This window comes from Salvelinus fontinalis, chromosome 20 (genome assembly GCF_029448725.1).
Source record: "Salvelinus fontinalis isolate EN_2023a chromosome 20, ASM2944872v1, whole genome shotgun sequence".
In the NCBI taxonomy this organism is placed as follows: domain Eukaryota; kingdom Metazoa; phylum Chordata; class Actinopteri; order Salmoniformes; family Salmonidae; genus Salvelinus; species Salvelinus fontinalis.
The window spans coordinates 42,224,494-42,251,993 of NC_074684.1; the positions used below are offsets into that span (position 1 = coordinate 42,224,494).

Here is a 27,500-nt window from a genome sequence, read left to right on the forward strand (position 1 = left end):
ACCCCTCAGTCCAGAGGGGCCCTTTATTAGGGTTCCCAGGCCAAGGTCGGCGGCGAGGGTCGCCGCTCAAAGGACGTCACTGAAGCGGACAAAGACAATGGTGGAGTGGGGTCCACGTCCAGCGCCAGAGCCGCCACCGCGGTCAGATGCCCACCCAGGGGGGGGGGGGGGGGGTACTGTCACGTTCTGACCATAGTTATTTTGTATTTTCTTTGTTTTAGTTGGTCAGGTCGTGAGTTGGGTGGGTAATCTATGTTTTCTATTTCTGTGTTGGTTTTCTGTGTTTGGCCTGATATGGTTCTCAATCAGAGGCAGCTGTCATTCATGTTCATGATTGGGAACCATATTTAGGTAGCCTGTTTTCTGTTGGGTTTTGTGGGTGGTTGTTTTCAGTCTTTGTGTGTCTGCACCTGTTTCGGTTTTCACTTTGTTGTTTTTGTATTTTGAGTTGTTCACTTCCATTAAATAAGATGAACAATTACCACCCTGCGCATTGGTCCTCAGATCCTTCAAACTTCTCCTCCTCAGACGAGGAGGAAGACGACAGCCGTTACAGAACCACCCACCAAAAAAGGACTAAGCAACATGGTAACGGGCAGCAGCAGGAGAACCAGCGATATCTGCAGAAATGGACTTGGGAGGAGATTCTGGATGGCAAGGGACCCTGGGCACAGGCTGGTGAGTATCGCCGCACCAAAGCTGAGCTGGAGGCAGTGAAAGCGGAGAGGCGGTGGTATGAGGAGGCTGCACGAAAGCGCGGCTGGAAGCCAGAGAGGCAGCCCCAAAAATGTCTTGGGGGTGGGAACACGGGGAGTGTGGCTAAGCCAGGTAGGAGACCTGAGCCAACTTCAGCCCGGTTCACCAGTGCCGGTACCACGCACCAGGCATCCAGTGCGTCTCCAGGGTCCAGCCGTCAGAGCCGCCCGTCTGTCCGGAGCCGTCAGAGCCGCCCGTCTGTCGGGAGCCGTCAGAGTCGCCCGCCATTCAGGAGCCGCCAGAGCCGCCCGCCAGTCAGGAGCCGCCAGAGCCGCCCGCCAGTCAGGAGCCGCCAGAGCTGCCCGCCAGTCAGGAGCCGCCAGAGCCGCCCGCCAGTCAGGAGCTGCCAGAGCCGCCTGCCAGTCAGGAGCCGCCAGAGCCGCCCGCCAGTCAGGGGCCGCCAGAGCCGCCCGCCAGTCAGGAGCTGCCAGAGCCGCCCTTCAGTCAGGAGCCGCCCTTCAGTTAGGAGCCGCCCTTCAGTCCTGAGCCGCCCTTCAGTCCGGAGCCGCCCCTCAGTCCGGAGCCGCCCCTCAGTCCGGAGCCGCCTTTCAGTCCGGAGCCGCCTTTCAGTCCGGAGCCGCCTTTCAGTCCGGAGCCGCCTTTCAGTCAGGAGCTACCCCTCAGTCCGGAGCTACCCCTCAGTCCGGAGCTACCCCTCAGTCCTGAGCTACCCCTCAGTCCTGAGCTACCCCTCAGTCCTGAGCTACCCCTCAGTCCTGAGCTGCCCCTCAGTCCTGAGCTGCCTGTCAGTCCTGAGCTGCCCGTCAGTCCTGAGCTGCCCGCCAGTCCTGAGCTGCCCCTCAGTCCAGAACTGCCCATCAGTCCAGAACTGCCCCTCAGTCCGGAGCTGCCCCTCAGTCCGGAGCTGCCCCTCAGTCCTGAGCTGCCCCTCAGTCCAGAGCTGCCCCTCATTCCAGAGGCGCCTCTCAGTCCAGAGGCACCCCTCAGTCCAGAGGGGCCCTTTATTAGGGTTCCCAGGCCAAGGTCGGCGGCGAGGGTCGCCGCTCAAAGGACGTCACTGAAGCGGACAAAGACAATGGTGGAGTGGGGTCCACGTCCAGCGCCAGAGCCGCCACCGCGGTCAGATGCCCACCCAGGGGGGGGGGGGGGGGGGGTACTGTCACGTTCTGACCATAGTTATTTTGTATTTTCTTTGTTTTAGTTGGTCAGGTCGTGAGTTGGGTGAGTAATCTATGTTTTCTATTTCTGTGTTGGTTTTCTGTGTTTGGCCTGATATGGTTCTCAATCAGAGGCAGCTGTCATTCATGTTCATGATTGGGAACCATATTTAGGTAGCCTGTTTTCTGTTGGGTTTTGTGGGTGGTTGTTTTCAGTCTTTGTGTGTCTGCACCTGTTTCGGTTTTCACTTTGTTGTTTTTGTATTTTGAGTTGTTCACTTCCATTAAATAAGATGAACAATTACCACCCTGCGCATTGGTCCTCAGATCCTTCAAACTTCTCCTCCTCAGACGAGGAGGAAGACGACAGCCGTTACAGGAACAATTTAAACATGACAAAGCCACAAGAATTAGCCATACAAGATGAAGGAATTTGTAAAACGTAGTTTGATAATCTATACAAAAACATTCCAACAAAAAGACTTACAACATAACCAATTAGAAATTCAAGAAAAACTGAACATCCCTGAATCAGTCATTAAAAAACAACCAAAATCCATTAGATTACCCGATAACCCAACAAGAACTAAATGAAAAGCTCAAATCTATTAAATCAAAGCAGGCTTGTGGTCTAGTTAACATCAGGAATGAAACGTTGAAAAACAGCACACCTGAGTTGCAAAATACTATGCTTAAATTGTTCAACATGGTACTAACTTCTGGCTGCTCTCTTGATGTCGGGAACCAGGGACTCATCTCCCCTATCCACAAAAGTGGCGACAAATCAGACCCCGATAATTACAGGGGAATTTGCGTTAACAGCTACTTGGGAAAGGTTTTCTGTAGTATTTTGAATTCAAAACCTTTCTTCAAGAAAAAAATGTAATAAGTAAATGTCAAATTGGCTTTTTCCCTAACCATCGCACTACTGACCGTATATACACCTTACACACACTAATTAATAAACACGTCCACCAACAAAAAAGAGGGCAAAATCTTTGCTTGATTTCTTGTCTTTAAAAAAGCATTTGATTCTATTTGGCACAAAGGTATATTCTACAAAATTCTCCAAAGTGGGCTTGGTGGTAAGGTATATAATAAATAAAATAAATCATAAAATATATGTACACAGAAAACAAGTGGGCAATAAAGATCCAACGTCGAGGTGTGAGACAAGGCTGCAGTTTGAGTCCAAACCTTTTCAACATTTCTATCAATGTCGGACCATTCTCCAGCCCCAGGACTCACATTATCTAACACAGAGGTAGAATATCTGATATATAACAATGATTTTGTTCTTCTATCACCAACCAAAGAAAGTCTTCAACAGAACCTTAATATTGTACAGAGCAATATTGCCATAATTGGGCCTTGGCAGTAAATATATAAAAAAAAAAAAAAAACATGATTTCCCTCCCCTAAAAAACAGATGTCAGAAACAGAAATATAAATCCACACTGAACCATAATTGAACACAGTAAAAATGACTCATACCTTGGTCTGACCACATCTGCATCAGGAAACTTTAATATGACAGTGAATGCCATCAAAAGGAAAAGCCCGCAGAGCATTGTATGCAATAAAAATGGAATTATTCTAAATCAACATCCCAATTAGAATTTGGACCAAAAATATTTGACAGTGTAATCCTACCAATCAATAGCTCTTTACGGAAGTGAGGTTTGGGGGCAGAATTGGGCCGCTTTCCAGTAATAATGAAAATACAGAAAAGATCATTACAATTTTGGCTACATCTAAATTCAAGTCCAAATTCAAGTCTGCAATTTAAAGCACTTCAAACCCAAGAGCTGAGCCCAGAAACGAGCCCTCTCAGTCAGCTGGTGTTGGACCTCACCAAACAAGCTGACACCAGCACTGCTTCAAAAGAAAGAATTCAAATAAACAAAATCATGAACCAATCAAAGGACTCATATTTACAACATTGGAAAAACGAAACAAAATCCCAAAGCCGACTAAATTGCTATCTGACCCTAAAGAGAGAATATGAATTGGCTGATTATCTCTACTCTGTCAGAGATACGAAGCAGAGACAGATCCTTACCAAGTACAGGCTGAGTGACCACCAACTGGCAATAGAAACCGGCAGACATAAAAAGACATGGCTACCCAAAGAGGAGCGTGTATGTGGTCACTGCACGACAGGGGAGGTAGAAACAGAGATGCACTTTCTCCTTTACTGTGATAAATATTCCTCACCAAGAGATTCATTATTCACAGAAATCACAAAATGTATTCACAATTTTAACTTATTAAAACCAGAGGAAAAACTAAAAATACTCATGGGCGAAGGAGCAATGGCTCCTCTTGTAACCAAATATGTATTTGCCTGCCATAGCCTGAGAGACACTGAATAATAACATCTGCATAGTAAGCAGTAACTTACTCATAATTAGTATTATTGTTATTACTGGTATTGTTGTTATTATTATTATTGTTGTGATTATTATTCTAAATAGTAGAGGTACCGGTAGTAGGGACGATGGTAGTGATAACAGTTTAGTGATGATGATGGTAGTAGTAATGATGATGATGGTGGTAGTACTGATGGTGAAGATGACAGTAATAGTTAGTTACATACTTTTATATTAATTATATTATTATTTTATTTGTATTATATTGCTACTATTACCATTTTATTGTTGTTATTTTTTGTATTTTTTTGTATTATTATTCACTACCATTTTAAATGAGTATTATTTTTTATTCTTTACTATTTTTATTACAATGTATATCATATACATTGTTGCTTTGGCAAAATTTACACAATGTTTTTCATGCCAATAAAGCCGCTTGAATTTGAATTTGAGAAAGCGAGAGGGAGAAAGAGAGAGAGAGTCAGGGAGAGAGAGGAAGAGAGAGAGAGGGAGAGGAAAAGAGAGCGAGAGAGAGAGAGAGCGAGAGAGAGAGAGAGAGAGAGAGAGAGAGAGAGAGAGAGAGAGAGAGCGAGAGAGAGAGAGAGAGAGAGAGAGGCAGAAAGTGTCAGATTGTTGGAACGAGGTGAGAGAGAGGGAGAGATAGAGAGAGAGAGCGAGAGAGAGAGAGAGAGAGAGAGAGAGAGAGAGAGAGAGAGAGAGAGAGAGAGAGAGAGAGAGCGAGAGAGAGAGAGAGAGAGAGAGAGAGAGAGAGAGAGAGAGAGAGAGAGAGAGAGAGAGAGAGAGAGAGAGAGAGCGAGAGAGAGAGAGAGAGAGGCAGAAAGTGTCAGATTGTTGGAACGAGGTGAGAGAGAGGGAGAGATAGAGAGAGAGAGCGAGAGAGAGAGAGAGAGAGAGAGAGAGAGAGAGAGAGAGAGAGAGCGAGAGAGAGAGAGAGAGAGAGAGAGAGAGAGCGAGAGAGAGAGAGAGAGAGGCAGAAAGTGTCAGATTGTTGGAACGAGGTGAGAGAGAGGGAGAGAGAGAGAGAGAGAGCGAGAGAGAGAGAGAGAGAGGCAGAAAGTGTCAGATTGTTGGAACGAGGTGAGAGAGAGGGAGAGAGAGAGAAAGGGAAGTTAAAGTTGGCAGGAGGGTGGCTGTGGTGGTGGTGGTAGTGGGCAGGGGGTTGCACAAGGGGGTCACAACACACACAGCGAGATAAGGGCGATTTCATCACTTCTGTGAAATAGACCCCCAGATGTTTCCTCCTCCCACACACACACACACACACACACACACACACACACACACACACACACACACACACACACACACACACACACACACACACACACACACACACACACACACACACACACACACACACACACACACACACACACACACTCACAGGTAGTATAGGCTGTCCCCTCAGCTCATTCTCTGTTGACATCAAGAGCAGCTCAATCTCCTTCACTCTCTTCTCCTTCTCCGGGTCCTCCTCATTATAATGTCTCTACAGGGAGAGAGGGAGAGAGAGAGAGAGAGAGAGACAGAGAGAGAGAGAGGGAGAGAGGGAGGGAGGGGGAGAGAGAGAAAGAGAGAGAGGTAGGGAGGGAGAGAGAGAGAGAGAGAGAGAGAGAGAGAGAGAGAGAGAGAGAGAGAGGGGTAGGTAGGGAGGGAGAGAGAGGTAGGGAAGGAGAGAGAGGGAGAGGGAGAGAGAGAGAGAGAGAGAGAGAGAGAGAGAGAGAGAGAGAGACAGAGACAGAGACAGAGACAGAGACAGAGACAGAGACAGAGACAGAGAGAGAGGGAGGGAGAGAGAGAGAGAGAGAGAGAGAGAGAGAGAGAGAGAGAGAGAGAGAGAGAGACAGAAACAGAGACAGAGACAGAGACAGAGACAGAGACAGAGACAGAGACAGAGACAGAGAGAGAGAGAGAGAGAGAGAGAGAGAGAGAGAGAGAGGGAGAGAGAGAGAGAGAGAGACAGAGAGAGAGGGAGAGATTTAGACCGGGTATTACAGTAACTTTAGCACATTTATACAGTGGTATATTTTCAAAACTCTAAATACAAACTGCTAAACTGATAACACTTGTAATGTCCCCCTTTGCTCAGAACCTTTGATTGTTCATTCGTTGACATTTCAAACATCTTTCACCTCTGAGTCATTCATGAAAAAGTTTTCAATCAAATACCATGAGCACATTTTGTTTGCACCCAAAACAATGGAGTCCCCGCGGTCGCTAATCTGATCATGATTTCTACACGACGACTGGCCGGTAGACTAATTTACCACATTTTGTTTTTGCTGTTGATGACAAGAGAAAAACTGCTGAGGCACAAACAAATGTAGAAATCGCACCTTCTGTATTCTACTATTCTAATACTCGCCAATTAATGAATTAATAGTTTTTATCCGCAGGGGGACATTTAATCCAATAGTACAAAATACAAGATACACATTTTTAAAACAGTAATAAAAAAAAAATGCTGAATAAAAAAGAATAGTAGATAGTAAATCCAGTATCATTTTTACAAACAGTAACTATATTTATAACTATACTATATATACTACTATACTATACTATATACTATACTATATGACTATAACTATACTATATATACTACTATACTATACTATATACTATATACTATACTATACTATATGACTATAACATAACATGCAAAAAAAAAAAAAAATTGTAAGAATTTTTTTTACAAAATGTTCCACATCGTACAAGCTCACCTTTTCTAGTCAACTGATACAGTCTCTGTGCTTGAAATTCATCAGCTTACAGTATATCAATGAAATGTCAGATAATGAGTGGAAATATATTGTTATTGTGACAACCTAGGTATTGCAGCAGTGCATTGTATACAACATCGTATTTCCACATGGTAGAATATAGTTCCATTTTGTCGAAGCACACTGGCTGACGGAGAATGACGATGTGGTATTTACAGACACATCCATGTAGGATTTGGTTTTCATTTATAATGTACAAATATAGAAAATGCACAACAGTTATCAAACTATTTGTGTGACCGTTTTTGCTTTGGCACTATGTTCTAAACTCTAAATATAACATTTAAAAACGGGTAAAACTTGTAACACTCAAACACCTTTCATTTTGTTTGTAGTTATCGTTCACCAAACAACAACCATTTATTTAAAAAAAATCAGTTTACTGTGGAAATATAATGATTGTTGGTTTTAATCACCAAAACAACAACCTAATAATATCTTCTCAATGTAGGTTTTTTAAACAAACAATTCGTCCAACAGCCAACAAAAATTCAGATATGTTTCAAAATTGACCTTTTGAATGTAGTATGCTAAAGTAGTGTAAATTACATTACACTGTTTTCACATTAGGCAATACACTTCTACTACCCATTAAAATGGACTGAACGTCAAATGTCCATCCTTTCTATCCCGCGGCCGATCAAAAATGTAAGATAATCAACTGAAGGAAATGAAAGGAACATCGTGTTTAACCGACGCTAGTTAGCATCAAGCCCAGTCTGGAGCCTCTGGACATAGGTTCTTATCAACATCTCAGTGAATATCCTCGTTGTTTGGGGGAAAAGACCTTGTGGCAGGGCGAACCCAAGCCTGGCATGGCATGGCATGGCCTCATCCATGGTCTGACTGAGGACGCTCATAGGGAATCATACATCTATCACCCGTGTTGTAATACTGCATTGTAATCATGTATCGTGGTGGTTAGCATGCTAGCAGATACTCTTGGTCTTCCAGTCATTGGTTCACGGAATTACATCTAACTTCCTTCATACTGGACATAGAGACATAGAAATGGTTTCCACAAGTTCTTCTGATTCTGGGGAAGTAGATAAATGGCTTCATTGCCAAAAATCCCAACGTATCCCTTTAAGTTGAAAATGACACTGTCCTGCTTCCATATTGATGACAAGTTGTCCTCCGTAACGCATATAGAAGATCTGACTAAGAGCTAAGATAGTTTTTTTTTTAAATCGAAATAAATCAGGACCCAGGTTTGAAAACAGGAGAAAGATTGTTCAAACAACTATTCTCCCTGTATTGGATTTTGGTAATATTGTTACATGCCGAAACTCTTTGGACTCCGTCTACCATTAAGCAATACGTTTTATCACAGGGGACAATTTTAGGACTCATCGTTATAGTCTGTATATTAATGTGGGACGGACTTCTCTGTCTGTAAGAAGAGATCTGCATTCTCGTTTATTTATTTACAAAGCGTTCTGACAGAAACTCCCTCTCTATGAAACTTTCATTCATTACGTTAAGAATCATAAGTTACCAAACCCGTTCACAGGAATGGATAACTCTAGAGATCCCTTCAGTCTCCACAGATTTGGGAAAATGTGCGTTTTGTTTTTTTGCCACTAATTTGTGGAACAATCTGCAGAGTTCACTGCTGTTAGATGTACTGGTGTCACTCAGGCAGCTAGATGTACTGGTGTCACTCAGGCAGTTAGATGTACTGGTGTCACTCAGGCTGTTAGATGTACTGGTGTCACTCAGGCTGTTAGATGTGCTGGTGTCACTCAGGTAGTTAGATGTGCTGGTGTCACTCAGGTAGTTAGATGTGCTGGTGTCACTCAGGCAGTTAGATGGGCTGGTGTCACTCAGACATTTAGATGTGCTGGTGTCACTCAGACAGTTAGATGGGCTGGTGTCACTCAGACATTTAGATGTGCTGGTGTCACTCAGACAGTTAGATGGGCTGGTGTCACTCAGACATTTAGATGTGCTGGTGTCACTCAGACAGTTAGATGTGCTGGTGTCACTCAGGCAGTTAGATGTGCTGGTGTGACTCAGTTGAAATTATTGATTGAGGACCTCTATGTAGTTGGATGTGATTGCTTTTATTAAATGTTTATTTTGGTTTATTGTGTGCTGAATTATATTGTTTTATACACATATACAGTACCAGTCAAAAGTTTGGACACACCTACTCCTTCAAGGGTTTTTCATTATTTTTACTATTTTCTACATTGTAGAATAATAGTTAAGACATCACACCTATGAAATAACACATGCGGAATCATGTAGTAACTAAAAAAGTGTGAAATAAATTATTAGATTCTTTAAAAAAAGATATCTTCTGTATACCACCCCTACCTTGTCACAAGACAACTGATTGGCTCAAACGCATTAAGAAGGAAAGAAATTCCACAAATTAACTTTTAACAAGGCATACCGGTTAATTGAAATGCATTCCAGGTGACTACCTCAGGAAGCTGGTTGAGAGAAAGCCAAGATTGTGCAAAGTTGTCATCAAGGCAAAGGGTGGCTAATTTAAAGAATCTCAAATATAAAATATATTTTGATTTGTTTAAAACTTTTTTGGTTACTACATGATTCCATATGTGTTAATTCATAGTTGTGATGTCTTCAATATTATTCTACAACGTAGAAAATAGTAAAAATGTATTAAGAAAAACCTTGGAATGAGTAGGCGTGTCCAAGCTTTTGACTGGTACAGTAGGTGTATGTTGTTTTAATATTATTTATTATTATTATTTATTTTTCTTGTAAAGTACAGGACTCTCTTGTAAAATAGATGTTTAATCTCAGTGTGACTCCCTGTTTAAATAAAGGTTAAATAAATAAATAGCCCAATGCCAAAATACGGTTTTAAAGTGTCCAAATAAATAACCAATATGCAGAAACAGTTTGTGATATATATATATATCCCAAACATAACATTTACTATCTACGCAACAATAGTCATCATATTAAACAAGCACCTTATAAACTCACCAAAAACCCTGTTGTTTTGACAAGTGGTAATAAATCCCTCAGCGATTACAGATATCAACTGTTGAAACTACCAAAACTCAAAAACCACTGGAACTGGATATATTGTTACATCACTGGTTCGAGGTAGAACTGTAGAACTGTAGAACAGTAGAACTGTAGAACTGTAGAACTGTTGAACTGTAGAACTGTAGAACTGTTGAACTGTAGAACTGTAGAACTGTAGAGCTGTAGAACTGTAGAACTGTTGAACTGTAGAACTGTAGAGCTGTAGAACTGTTGAACTGTAGAACTGTAGAACAGTAGAACTGTAGAACAGTAGAACTGTAGAACTGTTGAACTGTAGAGCTGTAGAGCTGTAGAACTGTAGAACTGTAGAACTGTAGAACAGTAGAACTGTAGAACTGTTGAACTGTAGAACTGTTGAACTGTAGAACTGTAGAACTGTTGAACTGTAGAGCTGTAGAACTGTTGAACTGTTGAACTGTAGAGCTGTAGAACTGTAGAGATGTAGAGCTGTAGAGCTGTAGAGCTGTAGAACTGTAGAACTGTAGAGATGTAGAGCTGTAGAGCTGTAGAGCTGTAGAACTGTAGAACTGTTGAACTGTAGAGCTGTAGAGATGTTGAACTGTAGAGCTGTAGAACTGTAGAGATGTAGAACTGTAGAACTGTAGAGTTGTAGAGCTGTAGAACTGTAGAACTGTAGAGATGTAGAGCTGTAGAACTGTAGAGCTGTAGAACTGTAGAACTGTTGAACTGTAGAGCTGTAGAGATGTTGAACTGTAGAACTGTAGAACTGTAGAACTGTAGAGCTGTAGAACTGTAGAACTGTAGAGATGTAGAACTGTAGAGCTGTAGAGCTGTAGAACTGTAGAGCTGTAGAACTGTAGAACTGTTGAACTGTAGAGATGTAGAACTGTAGAGCTGTAGAACTGTAGAACTGTATAGATGTAGAACTGTAGAGCTGTAGAACTGTAGAGATGTAGAACTGTAGAGCTGTAGAGCTGTAGAGCTGTAGAGCTGTAGAACTGTAGAGCTGTAGAACTGTAGAGCTGTAGAACTGTAGAACTGTAGAACTTTAGAACTGTAGAACTGTAGAGATGTAGAACTGTAGAACTGTAGAGATGTAGAACTGTAGAGCTGTAGAGCTGTAGAACTGTAGAACTGTAGAACTGTAGAACTGTAGAGCTGTAGAACTGTAGAGCTGTAGAACTGTATAACTGTTGAACTGTAGAGCTGTAGAACTGTAGAGCTGTAGAACTGTAGAGCTGTAGAACTGTAGAGCTGTAGAACTGTATAACTGTTGAACTGTAGAGCTGTAGAACTGTAGAGCTGTAGAACTGTAGAGTTGTAGAACTGTAGAACTGTAGAGCATTAGAGCTGTAGAACTGTAGAGCTGTAGAACTGTAGAACTGTTGAACTGTAGAGCTGTAGAACTGTAGAGCTGTAGAACTGTAGAACTGTAGAGCTGTAGAACTGTAGAGCTGTAGAGCTATAGAGCTGTAGAACTGTAGAGCTGTAGAACTGTAGAACTGTAGAGCTGTAGAACTGTAGAGCTGTAGAACTTTAGAGCTATAGAGCTGTAGAACTGTAGAGCTGTAGAACTGTAGAACTGTAGAGCTGTAGAACTGTAGAGCTGTAGAGCTGTAGAACTGTTGAACTGTTGAACTGTTGAACTGTTGAACTGTAGAACTGTATAGATGTAGAGCTGTAGAACTGTTGAACTGTAGAACTGTTAAACTGTAGAACTGTATAGATGTAGAGCTGTAGAACTGTAGAACTGTAGAACTGTAGAGCTGTAGAACTGTTGAACTGTAGAACTGTAGAACTGTTGAACTGTAGAGCTGTAGAACTGTTGAACTGTAGAACTGTAGAGCTGTAGAACTGTTGAACTGTTGAACTGTTGAACTGTAGAACAGTAGAACTGTAGAACAGTAGAACTGTAGAACTGTTGAACTGTTGAACTGTTGAACTGTAGAACTGTAGAACTGTAGAACTGTAGAGCTGTAGAACTGTTGAGCTGTAGAACTGTTGAACTGTTGAACTGTAGAACTGTAGAACTGTAGAACTGTAGAGCTGTAGAACTGTAGAACTGTAGAGCTATAGAGCTGTAGAACTGTAGAGCTGTAGAACTGTAGAACTGTTGAACTGTAGAGCTGTAGAACTGTAGAACTGTAGAGCTGTAGAACTGTAGAGCTGTAGAACTGTAGAACTGTTGAACTGTAGAGCTGTAGAGCTGTAGAACTGTAGAGCTGTAGAACTGTAGAACTGTTGAACTGTAGAGCTGTAGAACTTTATAGATGTAGAGCTGTAGAGTTGTAGAGCTGTAGAGCTGTAGAACTGTAGAACTGTAGAACTGTAGAACTGTAGAACTGTAGAGCTGTAGAACTGTTGAACTGTTGAACTGTTGAACTGTAGAACTGTATAGATGTAGAGCTGTAGAACTGTAGAACTGTAGAGCTGTAGAACTGTAGAGCTGTAGAGCTGTAGAACTGTAGAACTGTAGAGCTGTAGAACTGTAGAACTGTAGAACTGTTGAACTGTAGAGCTGTAGAACTGTAGAGCTGTAGAACTGTAGAACTGTAGAACTGTAGAGCTGTAGAACTGTAGAGCTTTAGAGCTGTAGAACTGTAGAACTGTAGAGCTATAGAGTTGTAGAACTGTAGAGCTGTAGAGCTGTAGAACTGTAGAACTGTAGAGCTGTAGAACTGTAGAACTGTTGAACTGTAGAGCTGTAGAACTGTAGAGCTGTAGAACTGTAGAGATGTAGAACTGTAGAACTGTAGAACTGTAGAACTGTTGAACTGTAGAGCTGTAGAACTGTTGATCTGTAGAACTGTAGAGCTATAGAGTTGTAGAACTGTAGAGCTGTAGAGCTGTAGAACTGTAGAACTGTAGAGCTGTAGAACTGTAGAACTGTTGAACTGTAGAGCTGTAGAACTGTAGAGCTGTAGAACTGTAGAGATGTAGAACTGTAGAACTGTAGAACTGTAGAACTGTAGAACTGTAGAACTGTAGACCTGTAGAACACAGTCAGCTACATTGTGGAATGTTCCATTTTGATATGTGGGTCACCGAAACGGAATGAAAACGCAACACTGTTGTGTCAGTCACTCATCAATTATCACGTCACAGGCGCCAGAATTAACAGCTACTGTTTTATAGGCTCCTGACCAATGCCGTTATTTTGTGTGATTTATTGAGCTGATCCTAACTATTATTTTGTACATAATGTTTCCGCCATTGTTTCCTATGTCGAATCAGCTTCTGGACTTCAGAACAGCAAAATGTTCTACTTCAACGAGACAGAGAAGCGGGAAATACTGCTCACCACGAACCAGGACCTGAGACTCAGAAGAGAAAGAGACGACGCAAGAAAGGGCGACGTGGAGAACCCTGATGAAACTACGTCGGCAAGTAAATACCCTTCGTTCTATTAGCAAACGTCACCGGAGAACAAACTGGATGAACTCTTTACGAGACTATCCTATCAACGGGACCTGAAGAAATGTAATATCCCATGTTTTCTCGGAGTTGGATAATATACCGTCCATCTAGCTGGTTTTTATATCAGCAGGACAGAACGGCAGCGTCGGGTAACCTCAAGGGGGGGAGGTGTGTGTCTCTGTTAACAACAGCTGGTGTGAGATCTCTAATATTAAGGAAGTCTGGAGGTTCTGCTCACCTGAGGTAGAATACCTCATGATAAACTGTAGACCACACTATTTAACAACAGAGTTTTCCATGGATTACAGGCAGCATCCTCACTGAGCTTAATGCTAGAGCAGCCACTTTCAAGGAGCGGGACACTAATCCAGACGCTTATAAGAAATCGCGTCACGATCTCTGATGAGCCATCAAACAGGAAAAGCGTAAAAACAGGACTAAGGTCGTATCGTACTAAGCCCGGCTTTGACGCTCGTCAGATGTGGCAAGGCTTGAAAACTATCACGGAATACAAAGGTAAACCCAGCCGTGAGCTGCCCAGTGACGCGAGCCTACCAGACGAGCTAAATGCCTTCTATGCTCACTTCGAGGCAAGCAACACTGAGCCATGCATGAGAGCACCAGCTATTCCGGACAACTGTGTGATCACACTCTCCGTAGCCGAGAGTGAGTAAGACCTTTAAACAGGTTAACATTCACAAGGCCGCAGGGCCAGATGGATGTACAGGACGCATACTCAGAGAATGCGCTGTCCAGCTGGCAAGTGTGTTCACTGATATTTTCAACCTGTCCCTGACCCAGTCTTTAATACCTACATGTTTCAAGCAGACCATCATAGTCCCTGTGCCTAAGAACGCCAAGGTAACCTGTCTACAACACAACAGTAGTAGGCTGATCACTGACGACGATGAGACAGCCTATAGAGAGGAGGTCGGAGACCTGGCAGTGTGGTGCCAGGACGGCAACCTCTCCCTCAACATCAGCAAGACAAAAGAGCTGATCCTGGACTACAGGAAACAGAGGGCCAAGCTGCAGTCGACGAGGCTGTAGTCGGAGCGGGTCGAGAGCTTCACGTTCCTCGGTGTCCACTTCACTAAGGATATATCATGGTCCACACACACCAACACAGTCATGAAGAAGGAATGCCAACGCCTCTTTCCTCTCAGGAGGCTGAAAAGATTTGGCCCTCAGATTCTCAAAAAGTTGAGAGCATCTTGACTGGCTGCGTTACTGCTCTCTCTGTTCTCTCTGTTCTCTCTTGTCTCTCTGTTCTCTCTGTTCTCTCTGTTCTCTCTTGTCTCTCTGCTCTCTCTGCTCTCTCTGCTCTCTCTGCTCTCTCTGCTCTCTCTGCTCTCTCTGCTCTCTCTGCCCTCTCTGCTCTCTCTGCTCTCTCTGTTCTCTTTGTTCTCTCTTGTCTCTCTGCTCTCTCTGCTCTCTCTGCTCTCTCTGCTCTCTCTGTTCTCTCTGCTCTCTCTGTTCTCTCTGTTCTCTCTGTTCTCTCTGTTCTCTCTGCTCTCTCTGCCCTCTCTGTTCTCTCTGCTCTCTTTGTTCTCTCTTGTCTCTCTGTTCTCTCTGCTCTCTGCTCTCTCTGCTCTCTCTGTTCTCTCTGTTCTCTCTGCTCTCTCTGCTCTCTCTGTTCTCTCTGTTCTCTCTTGTCTCTCTGCTTTCTCTGCTCTCTCTGCTCTCTCTGTTCTCTCTGCTCTCTCTGCTCTCTCTGCTCTCTCTGTTCTCTCTGTTCTCTCTGTTCTCTCTGCTCTCTCTGCTCTCTCTGTTCTCTCTGTTCTCTCTTGTCTCTCTGCTTTCTCTGCTCTCTCTGCTCTCTCTGTTCTCTCTGCTCTCTCTGCTCTCTCTGCTCTCTCTGCTCTCTCTGCTCTCTCTGTTCTCTCTGCTCTCTCTGCTCTCTCTGCTCTCTCTGTTCTCTCTGCTCTCTCTGCTCTCTCTGCTCTCTCTGCTCTCTCTGCCCTCTCTGCTCTCTCTGCCCTCTCTGTTCTCTCTGCTCTCTTTGTTCTCTCTTGTCTCTCTGCTCTCTCTGCTCTCTCTGCTCTCTCTGCTCTCTCTGCTCTCTCTGTTCTCTTTGTTCTCTCTTGTCTCTCTGTTCTCTCTGCTCTCTCTGCTCTCTCTGCTCTCTCTGCTCTCTCTGTTCTCTCTGCTCTCTCTGCTCTCTCTGCTCTCTCTGTTCTCTCTGTTCTCTCTTGTCTCTCTACTCTCTCTGCTCTCTCTGCCCTCTCTGTTCTCTCTGCTCTCTTTGTTCTCTCTTGTCTCTCTGTTCTCTCTGCTCTCTCTGCTCTCTCTGCTCTCTCTGTTCTCTCTGTTCTCTCTGCTCTCTCTGCTCTCTCTGCTCTCTCTGTTCTCTCTTGTCTCTCTGCTTTCTCTGCTCTCTCTGCTCTCTCTGTTCTCTCTGCTCTCTCTGCTCTCTCTGCTCTCTCTGTTCTCTCTGCTCTCTCTGCTCTCTCTGTTCTCTCTGCTCTCTCTGCTCTCTGCTCTCTCTGTTCTCTCTGTTCTCTCTGCTCTCTCTGCTCTCTCTGTTCTCTCTGTTCTCTCTTGTCTCTCTGCTTTCTCTGCTCTCTCTGCTCTCTCTGCTCTCTCTGCTCTCTCTGTTCTCTCTGCTCTCTCTGCTCTCTCTGCTCTCTCTGCTCTCTCTACTCTCTCTACTCTCTCTGCTCTCTCTGTTCTCTCTGTTCTCTCTGTTCTCTCAGTTCTCTCTGTTCTCTCTGTTCTCTGTTCTGTTACCTCACATCAATCGGTACTGATGCACAAATTCTGGAAGCAAAAGGACTCTGAACAGCTTCTACCTCCAAGCCATAAGACTGATAAATAGTTAACCAAATAGCTCCCCGGAGGCAATGACCCATTTTGTATTAACTTCTTTTGACTCATCACATGCGCTGCTGCTACTGTTTATTATCCTGTTGCCTAGTCACTTTATTCCTAGTTATATATACAGTGCCTTAACAAACTATTCAGACCCTTTGCTATGAGACTCAAAATTGAGTTCAGGTGCATCCTGTTTCCATTGATCATCCTTGAGATGTTTCTACAACTTGATTGGAGTCCACCTGTGGGAAATTCAATTGATTGGACATGATTTGGAAAGGCACACACCTGTCTATATAAGGTCCCACAGTTGACAGTGCATGTCAGAGCAAAAACCAAGACATGATGTTGAAGGAATTGTCAGTAAAACTCCAAGACAGGATTGTGTCGAGGCACAGATCTGGGGAAGGGTACCAAAACATGTCTGCAGCATTTAAGGTCCCCAAGAACATCATTCTTAAATGAAAGAAGTTTGGAACCACCAAGACTCTTCCTAGAGCTGGCCACCTGGCCAAACTGAGCAATCGTGGAGGTGACCAAGAAACGGATGGTGACTCTGATAGAGCTCCAGAGTTCCTCTGTGGAGATGGGAGAACCTTCCAGAAAGACAACCATCTCTGCAGCACTCCACCAATTAGGCATTTTTGGTCGAGTGGCCAGACGGAAGCCACTACTCAGTAAAAGGCACATGACAGCCCGCTTGGAGTTTGCCAAGAGGCACCTAAAGAACTCTCAGATGATGAGAAAGAAGATTCTCTGGTCTGATGAACTCTTTGGCCTGAATGCCAAGCGTCATGTCTGCAGGAAACCTGGCACCATCTCTACGGGGAAACATCGTGGTGGCAGCATCATGCTGTGGGAATGTTTTTCAGCGGCAGGGACTGGGAGACTAGTCAGGATTGAGGCAAAGATGAACGGAGAAAAGTACAGAGAGATCATTGATGAGGACCTACTCCAGAGCGCTCAGGACCTCAGACTGGGGCGAAGGTTCACATTTCCAACAGGACAACGACCCGAAGCACATAGCCAAGACAACGCAGGAATGGCTTCGGGAAATGTGGCCCAGCCAGAGCTTGGACTTGAACCTTATTGAACATCTCTGGAGAGACCTGAAAATAGCTGTGCAGCGACGCTCCCCATCCAACCTGACAGAGCTTGAGAGGATCTGCAGAGAAGAATGGGAGGAACTCCCCAAATACAGGTGTGCCAAGCTTGTAGCGTCATACCCAAGAAGACTTGAGGCTGTAATCACTGCCAAAGGTGCTTCAACAAAGTACTGAGTAAAGGGTCTGAACAATTAGGTAAATGTGATATTTCAGTTTTTTATTTTTATATATTTGCAGAAATAAAAAAATTACTGTTTTTGCTTTGTCATTATAGGGTATTGTGTGTAGATTGAAGGAGGGGAAAAACGATTGAATCAATTTTAGAATAACTAATAATAGCTGTAACGTAACAAAATTAATACTTTCTGAACCCCCTTTACTATGAGACTCCAGGTGCTTCCTGTTTCCATTGATCATCCTAGAGATGTCACTACAACTTGATTGGAGTCCACCTGTGGCAAATTCCATTGATTGGACATGATTTGGAAATAAACACTCTATATAAGATCCCACAGTTTATGAGGTATATATCTGGGGAAAGGTAGAAAACTATTTCTACAGTGTTGAATGTTTCCAAGAGCACAGTGGTCTCCATCATTGGAAATAATATGGAACTACCCAGACTCTGCCTAGAGCTGGCCGTCCAATCAAATGGAGCAAACCGACAAGAAGGACCTTGGTCAGGGAGGTGACCGAGAACCCAAATGACCACTCTGACAGAACTACAGAGTTCCTTGGCTGAGATGGGAGAACCTGCCAAATGGACAACAGTCTCTAGAGCACCATCTGCCCATAGAAATAGACGTGGGGTGCGAGAAGTTCCCCAATGCTGGAAGGGGGACCTGAGTAAAACCGTTTGGGAACCCCTGCTGTATAGCACTTCACCAATCTGGTGCTTTATGGGAGAAAAGAAGCCACTCCTGAGAAAAAGGCACATGACAGCATGACTGAAGTTTGCAAAAAAATGCATGTGAAAGACTCTGGGAGCCTAAGGCAAAATATTCTGTGGTCTGATTACACAAATATGTAACTATTTGGACTGAATGCAAAGCGCTATGTCTGGAGAAACCCAGGCACAGCTCATCACCCATCTAACACCATCCCTACCGTGAAGCATGGTGGTGGCAGACATACCCAAGACGACTCAAAGCTGATAGAGATACCAAAGACGACTCAAAGCTGTAATCGCCACCAAAGGTGCTTCTACAAAGTATTGACTCAGGGGTGTGAATACTTATGTAAATGAGATATTTCTGTATTTACTTTCCAATAAATTTGCTAAAATGTCTTAAAAACATGTTTCACTTTGTCATTAATTGTGTGTAGATGGGTGAGAGAGAAAAAAATCGATTTAATCTTTTTAAAATTGTGGGTGTTTTAACACAACATAATGTGGAATAAATCAAAGGGTATGAATACTTTCTGAAGGCACTGTACATCTCTACCTCAATGACCTCGTACTCCTGCACATGGACTCAGTACTGGTGCCCTGTGTATATAACCTAGTTATCATTGACTCAGTACTGGTACCCTGTGTATATAACCTAGTTATCATTACTCAGTACTGGTGCCCTGTGTATATAACCTAGTTATCATTGACTCAGTACTGGTACCCTGTGTATATAACCTAGTTATCATTACTCATTGACTCAGTACTGGTACCCTGTGTATATAACCTAGTTATCATTGACTCAGTACTGGTGCCCTGTGTATATAGCCTAGTTATCATTACTCAGTACTGGTACTCTGTGTATATAACCTAGTTATCATTACTCAGTACTGGTACCCCGTGTATATAACCTAGTTATCATTACTCAGTACTAGTTCTCTGTGTATATAACCTAGTTATCATTAGTCAGTACTGGTACCCTGTGTATATAACCTAGTTATCATTACTCAGTACTGGTACCCAGTGTATATAACCTAGTTATCATTACTCAGTCCTGGTGCCCTGTGTATATAACCTAGTTATCATTGACTCAGTACTGGTACCCAGTGTATATAACCTAGTTATCATTACTCAGTACTGGTACCCTGTGTATATAACCTAGTTATCATTACTCATTGACTCAGTACTGGTACCCTGTGTATATAACCTAGTTATCATTACTCATTACTCAGTACTGGTACCCTGTGTATATAACCTAGTTATCATTACTCATTACTCAGTACTGGTACCCTGTGTATATAACCTAGTTATCATTACTCAGTACTAGTCCCTGTGTATATAACCTAGTTATCATTACTCAGTACTGGTACCCTGTGTATATAACCTAGTTATCATTACTCAGTACTGGTGCCCTGTGTATATAACCTAGTTATCATTACTCAGTACTGGTACCCCGTGTATATAACCTAGTTATCATTACTCAGTACTGGTACCCTGTGTATATAGCCTAATTATCATTACTCATTGACTCAGTACTGGTACCCTGTGTATATAACCTAGTTATCATTACTCATTACTCAGTACTGGTACCCTGTGTATATAACCTAGTTATCATTACTCAGTACTGGTACCCTGTGTATATAACCTAGTTATCATTACTCAGTACTGGTACCCTGTGTATATAACCTAGTTATCATTACTCAATACTGGTACCCCGTGTATATAACCTAGTTATCATCACTCAGTACTGGTACCCTGTGTATATAACCTAGTTATCATTACTCAATACTGGTACCCCGTGTATATAACCTAGTTATCATTACTCAGTACTCAGTACTGGTACCCTGTGTATATAACCTAGTTATCATTACTCAATACTGGTACCCCGTGTATATAACCTAGTTATCATTACTCATTACTGGTACCCCGTGTATATAACCTAGTTATCATTACTCAGTACTCAGTACTGGTACCCTGTGTATATAACCTAGTTATCATTACTCAGTACTGGTACCCTGTGTATATAACCTAGTTATCATTACTCAGTACTGGTACCCTGTGTATATAACCTAGTTATCATTACTCAATACTGGTACCCCGTGTATATAACCTAGTTATCATCACTCAGTACTGGTACCCTGTGTATATAACCTAGTTATCATTACTCAATACTGGTACCCCGTGTATATAACCTAGTTATCATTACTCAGTACTCAGTACTGGTACCCTGTGTATATAACCTAGTTATCATTACTCAATACTGGTACCCCGTGTATATAACCTAGTTATCATTACTCAATACTGGTACCCCGTGTATATAACCTAGTTATCATTACTCAGTACTGGTACCCTGTGTATATAACCTAGTTATCATTACTCAATACTGGTACCCCGTGTATATAACCTAGTTATCATTACTCAGTACTCAGTACTGGTACCCTGTGTATATAACCTAGTTATCATTACTCAGTACTGGTACCCCGTGTATATAACCTAGTTATCATTACTCAGTACTCAGTACTGGTACCCTGTGTATATAACCTAGTTATCATTACTCAATACTGGTACCCCGTGTATATAGCCTAGTTATCATTGACTCGGTACTGGTACCCCGTGTATATAACCTAGTTATCATTACTCAGTACTAGTTCTCTGTGTATATAACCTAGTTATCATTACTCAGTACTAGTACCCTGTGTATATAGCCTAGTTATCATTACTCAGTACTGGTACCCTGTGTATATAACCTAGTTATCATTACTCAGTACTAGTACCCTGTGTATATAGCCTAGTTATCATTACTCAGTACTGGTACCCTGTGTATATAACCTAGTTATCATTACTCAATACTGGTACCCCGTGTATATAACCTAGTTATCATTACTCAGTACTGGTACCCTGTGTATATAACCTAGTTATCATTACTCAGTACTGGTACCCTGTGTATATAACCTAGTTATCATTACTCAGTACTGGTACCCTGTGTATATAACCTAGTTATCATTACTCAGTACTGGTACCCTGTGTATATAACCTAGTTATCATTACTCAGTACTGGTACCCTGTGTATATAACCTAGTTATCATTACTCAGTACTGGTACCCTGTGTATATAACCTCGTTTTCATTACTCAGTACTGGTACCCTGTGTATATAACCTAGTTATCATTACTCAGTACTGGTACCCCGTGTATATAACCTAGTTATCATTACTCAGTACTAGTTCTCTGTGTATATAACCTAGTTATCATTAGTCAGTACTGGTACCCTGTGTATATAACCTAGTTATCATTACTCAGTACTGGTACCCAGTGTATATAACCTAGTTATCATTACTCAGTCCTGGTACCCCGTGTATATAACCTAGTTATCATTACTCAGTCCTGGTACCCAGTGTATATAACCTAGTTATCATTACTCAGTACTGGTACCCTGTGTATATAACCTAGTTATCATTACTCAGTACTGGTACCCAGTGTATATAACCTAGTTATCATTACTCAGTCCTGGTACCCAGTGTATATAACCTAGTTATCATTACTCAGTACTGGTACCCAGTGTATATAACCTAGTTATCATTACTTAGTACTGGTACCCTGTGTATATAACCTAGTTATCATTACTCAGTACTGGTACCCAGTGTATATAACCTAGTTATCATTACTCAGTACTGGTACCCCGTGTATATAACCTAGTTATCATTACTCAGTACTGGTACCCTGTGTATATAACCTAGTTATCATTACTCAGTATATAACCTAGTTATCATTACTCAGTACTGGTACCCTGTGTATATAACCTAGTTATCATTACTCAGTACTAGTTCTCTGTGTATATAACCTAGTTATCATTACTCAGTACTGGTACCCTGTGTATATAACCTAGTTATCATTACTCAGTACTGGTACCCCGTGTATATAACCTAGTTATCATTACTCAATACTGGTACCCTGTGTATATAACCTAGTTATCATTACTCAGTACTGGTGCCCTGTGTATATAACCTAGTTATCATTACTCAGTACAGGTACCCTGTGTATATAACCTAGTTATCATTACTCAGTACTAGTTCTCTGTGTATATAACCTAGTTATCATTACTCAGTACTGGTACCCTGTGTATATAACCTAGTTATCATTTCTCTCTGTGTATTTATTATTACGTGTTTTACTTTTATATTATTTGTCTATGTTCTTTCTCTCTGCGTTGTTGGGAAGGGCCCGTAAGTAAGCATTTCACTGTTAGTCTACACCTGTTGTTTGTTGTTGTCGTGTTGTTGTCGTGTTGTTGTTTGTTGTTGTCGTGTTGATGTCGTGTTGTTGTTTGTTGTTGTCGTGTTGTTGTTTGTTGTTGTCGTGTTGTTTTTTGTTGTTGTCGTGTTGTTGTCGTGTTGTTGTTTGTTGTTGTCGTGTTGTTGTTTGTTGTTGTCGTGTTGTTGTTTGTTGTTGTCGTGTTGTTGTCGTGTTGTTGTCGTGTTGTTGTCGTGTTGTTGTCGTGTTGTTGTTTGTTGTTGTCGTGTTGTTGTTTGTTGTTGTCGTGTTGTTGTCGTGTTGTTGTTTGTTGTTGTCGTGTTGTTGTCGTGTTGTTGTTTGTTGTTGTCGTGTTGTTGTCGTGTTGTTGTCGTGTTGTTGTCGTGTTGTTGTTTGTTGTTGTTGTGTTGTTGTCGTGTTGTTGTCGTGTTGTTGTCGTGTTGTTGTTTGCTGTTGTCGTGTTGTTGTCGTGTTGTTGTTTGTTGTTGTCGTGTTGTTGTCGTGTTGTTGTCGTGTTGTTGTTTGTTGTTGTCGTGTTGTTGTCGTGTTGTTGTTTGTTGTTGTTGTGTTGTTGTCGTGTTGTTGTCGTGTTGTTGTCGTGTTGTTGTTTGTTGTTGTCGTGTTGTTGTCGTGTTGTTGTCGTGTTGTTGTCGTGTTGTTGTCGTGTTGTTGTTTGTTGTTGTCGTGTTGTTGTTTGTTGTTGTCGTGTGATAAATACCATTTCATTTGATGATTGATTTGTTGAAATCAATCAAGAGCGGGGAGATGAAGTTGCACGTCCTTTAGAAAAAAAAAACTGCTGAAAAGCCACATGGGATTCTGGGAATAATGTGTACATCGCCGGTTAGAGGACACACTTCAGAGAAGATGGCGAGCTACATTTTTTAAGTGTTGCATTTTGATTCAAGTAGGTCACCACTATGCTCCACGGCCACTATGCTCCACGGCCACTATGCTCCACGGCCACTATGCTCCACGGCCACTATGCTCCACGGCCACTATGCTCCACGGCCACTATGCTCCACGGAATCTTGGGATAACCTATACATGGTTGGTCAGATGAGAACTTGTAGAAGGCTTATATCTATGTTTTGGAATGGCGGATGTTGAGTTTGGGAGGATGCCATCACGGAAAAGAGAACTAACCACTTTAGTTGGCTGCTATTTAAAATGCTAGTTTGGTTGTCAGATCGGTTTATTGGTGTGTGGCCGGCCACTTTCACAGCGAGACCAACCCCAAAATTATTTTACATTTACATTGTAGTCATTTAGCAGACTCTCTGATCCAGAGCCACTACAGTAGTGAGTCATTTAGCAGACTCTCTGATCCAGAGCCACTACAGTAGTGAGTCATTTAACAGACTCTCTGATCCAGAACCACTACAGTAGTGAGTCATTTAGCAGACTCTCTTATCTAGAGCCACTACAGTAGTGAGTCATTTAGCAGACTCTCTGATCCAGAGACACTACAGTAGTGAGTCATTTAGCAGACTCTCTTATCCAAAGCCACTACAGTAGTGAGTCATTTAGCAGACTCTCTGATCCAGAGACACTATAGTAGTGAGTCATTTAGCAGACTCTCTGATCCAGAGATACTACATTAGTGAGTCATTTAGCAGACTCTCTCATCCAGAGATACTACATTAGTGAGTCATTTAGCAGACTCTCTCATCCAGAGCCACTACAGTAGTGAGTCTTATGGGCTCATCAGGATGACTGACTGAACTAGCTAGCTGGGGAGGTCTCATCAGGATGACTGACTGAACTAGCTAGCTGGGAAGGTCTCATCAGGATGACTGACTGAACTAGCTAGCTGGGAAGGTCTCATCAGGATGACTGACTGAATTAGCTAGCTGGGACATCTCATCAGGATGACTGACTGAACTAGCTAGCTGGGAAGGTCTCATCAGGATGACTGACTGAACTAGCTAGCCGTGAAGGGCTCATCAGGATGACTGACTGAACTAGCTAGCTGGGAAGGTCTCATCAGGACTACAGACTGAACTAGCTAGCTGGGAAGGTCTCATCAGGATGACTGACTGAACTAGCTGGGAAGGTCTTATCAGGATGACTGACTGAACTAGCTAGCTGGGAAGGGCTCATCAGGATGACTGACTGAACTAGCTAGCTGGAGAGGTCTCGTCAGGATGACTGACTGAACTAGCTAGCTGGGAAGGGCTCATCAGGATGACTGACTGAACTAGCTAGCTGGGAAGGTCTCATCAGGATGACTGACTGAACTAGCTAGCTGGGAAGGGCTCATCAGGATGACTGACTGAACTAGCTAGCTGGGGAGGTCTCATCAGGATGACTGACTGAACTAGCTGGGAAGGTCTTATCAGGATGACTGACTGAACTAGCTAGCTGGGAATGTCTCATCGGGATGACTGACTGAACTAGCTAGCTGGGAAGGTCTTATCAGGATGACTGACTGAACTAGCTAGCTGGGAATGTCTCATCGGGATGACTGACTGAACTAGCTAGCTGGGAATGTCTCATCGGGATGACTGACTGAACTAGTTAGCTGGGAAGGTCTCATCAGGATGACTGACTGAACTAGCTAGCTGGGAATGTCTCATCGGGATGACTGACTGAACTAGCTAGCTGGGAAGGTCTCATCAGGATGACTGACTGAACTAGCTAGATGGGAAGGTCTCACCAGGACGACAGACTGAACTAGTTAGCTGGGAAGGTCTCATCAGGATGACTGACTGAACTAGCTAGCTTGGAAGGTCTCATCAGGATGACTGACTGAACTAGCTAGCTGGAAAGGGCTCATCAGGATGACTGACTGAACTAGCTAGCTGTGAAGGGCTCATCAGGATGACTGACTGAACTAGCTAGCTGGGAAGGTCTCATCAGGACTACAGACTGAACTAGCTAGCTGTGAAGGGCTCATCAGGATGACTGACTGAACTAGCTAGCTGGGAAGGTCTCATCAGGACTACAGACTGAACTAGCTAGCTGGCAAGGTCTCATCAGGACTACAGACTGAACTAGCTAGCTGGGAAGGTCTCATCAGGATGACTGACTGAACTAGCTAGCTGGGGAGGTCTCATCAGGATGACTGACTGAACTAGCTAGCTGGGAAGGGCTCATCAGGATGACTGACTGAACTAGCTAGCTGGGAAGGTCTCATCAGGATGACTGACTGAACTAGATAGATGGGAAGGTCCGTATTGCCTCTCCCTTGAATCCTGGATTGAATTGAAAACCCTTCCCTTGGTTGCTGTGGTGAGTGACCAACTAAACGGTTTCCCTGGGTTTTTGTGTCGTTGTGTTTTGAGGGACAACTAAAAGGTTTTCCTGGGTTGCTGTGAGGGCCAACTGAAAGCTATCCCTGGGTTGCTGTGAAGGCCAACTGAAAGCTATCCCTGGGTTGCTGTGAAGGCCAACTAAAAGCTTTCCCTGGGTTGCTGTGAAGGCCAACTAAAAGCTATCCCTGGGTTGCTGTGAAGGCCAACTAAAAGCTATCCCTGGGTTGCTGTGAAGGCCAACTAAAAGCTTTCCCTGGGTTGCTGTGAAGGCCAACTAAAAGCTTTCCCTGGGTTGCTGTGAGGGCCAACTGAAAGCTATCCCTGGGTTGCTGTGAAGGCCAACTAAAAGCTTTCCCTGGGTTGTTGCTCTCGTGTCTCACCTGTATAGCAGCTGTTCCGTACTGTGGAATGTTCAAGATGTTGACGTGCAGCGCTAGGGGAAAGGGAACCTTGGGAACCAATAGAAACAGATCAGACTCCACAAACAGCATATCAGGAGCTGGGAGATAAAACCTATATTTCGCAGGAGCTTCTATCCAAAGCGACAGAGGGGGGGGAAAGGCGGTGAGAGCGTGGACTCACCCTATGGTCCGGAATATAGGGGTAGGTGCCCGTGAGGAGGGAGAGGGGAGGGAGAGGGGAATGGTGATGGAAGCCCACGTTGTGGTGGCTGGCCTTGGCGTAACCGGGGGCGATGGAGTGGGAGGAGTGCTGAAGGTAACCCTCCTGTTCCACCTTCCTACGCATCGTAGAGTTCCAGTGATTCTTGATAGCATTATCAGTCCTGGGTAATATGAGAGACAGAGAGACAGAGAGACAGAGAGACAGAGAGACAGAGAGAGAGAGAGAGAGAGAGAGAGAGAGAGAGAGAGATAGAGAGAGAGAGAGAGAGAGAGAGAGAGAGAGAGAGAGAGAGAGACAGAGAGAGAGAGAGAGAGAGAGAGAGAGAGAGAGAGAGAGAGAGTGAGAGAGACTCATTATCCCACAGGCTACAGAGAGGTAATTGTGCCATCACAGAAACACAGCTCTGTCAATAGAGGCAGAGACTCTGGAGGACTGATCATTTGGTACAAATCCGAACTACAATATCTAATTGATCCCCTCAAAATTGGCAAATATCACATTTGGTTAAAACTGAAAAAAGAACTTGTACTGACAGAAAAAGACGTGTTCCGTTGCGCAATATATACCCCCCCCCCCCCCCCCCCATATCCCCATATTACTCAGAGGAGATCTTCCCCACCCTTGAGGTAGCTACGTGCCATTTCCAGGCCCAGGGAAATGTGCTCATCTGTGGGGACACAAATGCGCGCACAGGAACACTACCTGATCTAAGGAGCACACGAGGGGACAGCTTTATTACAGGCCATACTGTTTCTAACTGCCTTAATCTCCCCCATAGAAACAACAGTGACAGCACCGTCAACAAAAACGGAAGGGATCTTTTGCAGCTCTGTAGAAGCCTGGGTCTGTACTTTGTCAATGGTAGGTTACGGGGGGACTCTTTGGGGAGATTCACCTACTGCTCACCTCTTGGCCACAGTACAGTAGACTATATGATCACAGACATTGACCCTTTCTCTCTCAGCTCATTCACTGTCAAGCCACTAACACCTCTGTCTGATCACAGCCAAATTACGTTGTTCCTCAAAAGAACAGACATGGAAACAACCACACATTCACAGCCCAGTAAGCTGTACAACATCAGACATTCATACAGATGGGCC

The 27,500-nt window shown here is 43.3% G+C and overlaps 1 pseudogene; it reads right to left on the reverse strand.

The window, feature by feature from the left end:
* The window catches only part of LOC129817838 (transcriptional activator Myb-like), a 94,571-nt pseudogene that overhangs the window by 13,982 nt on the left and 53,089 nt on the right, over window positions 1-27,500 (reverse strand).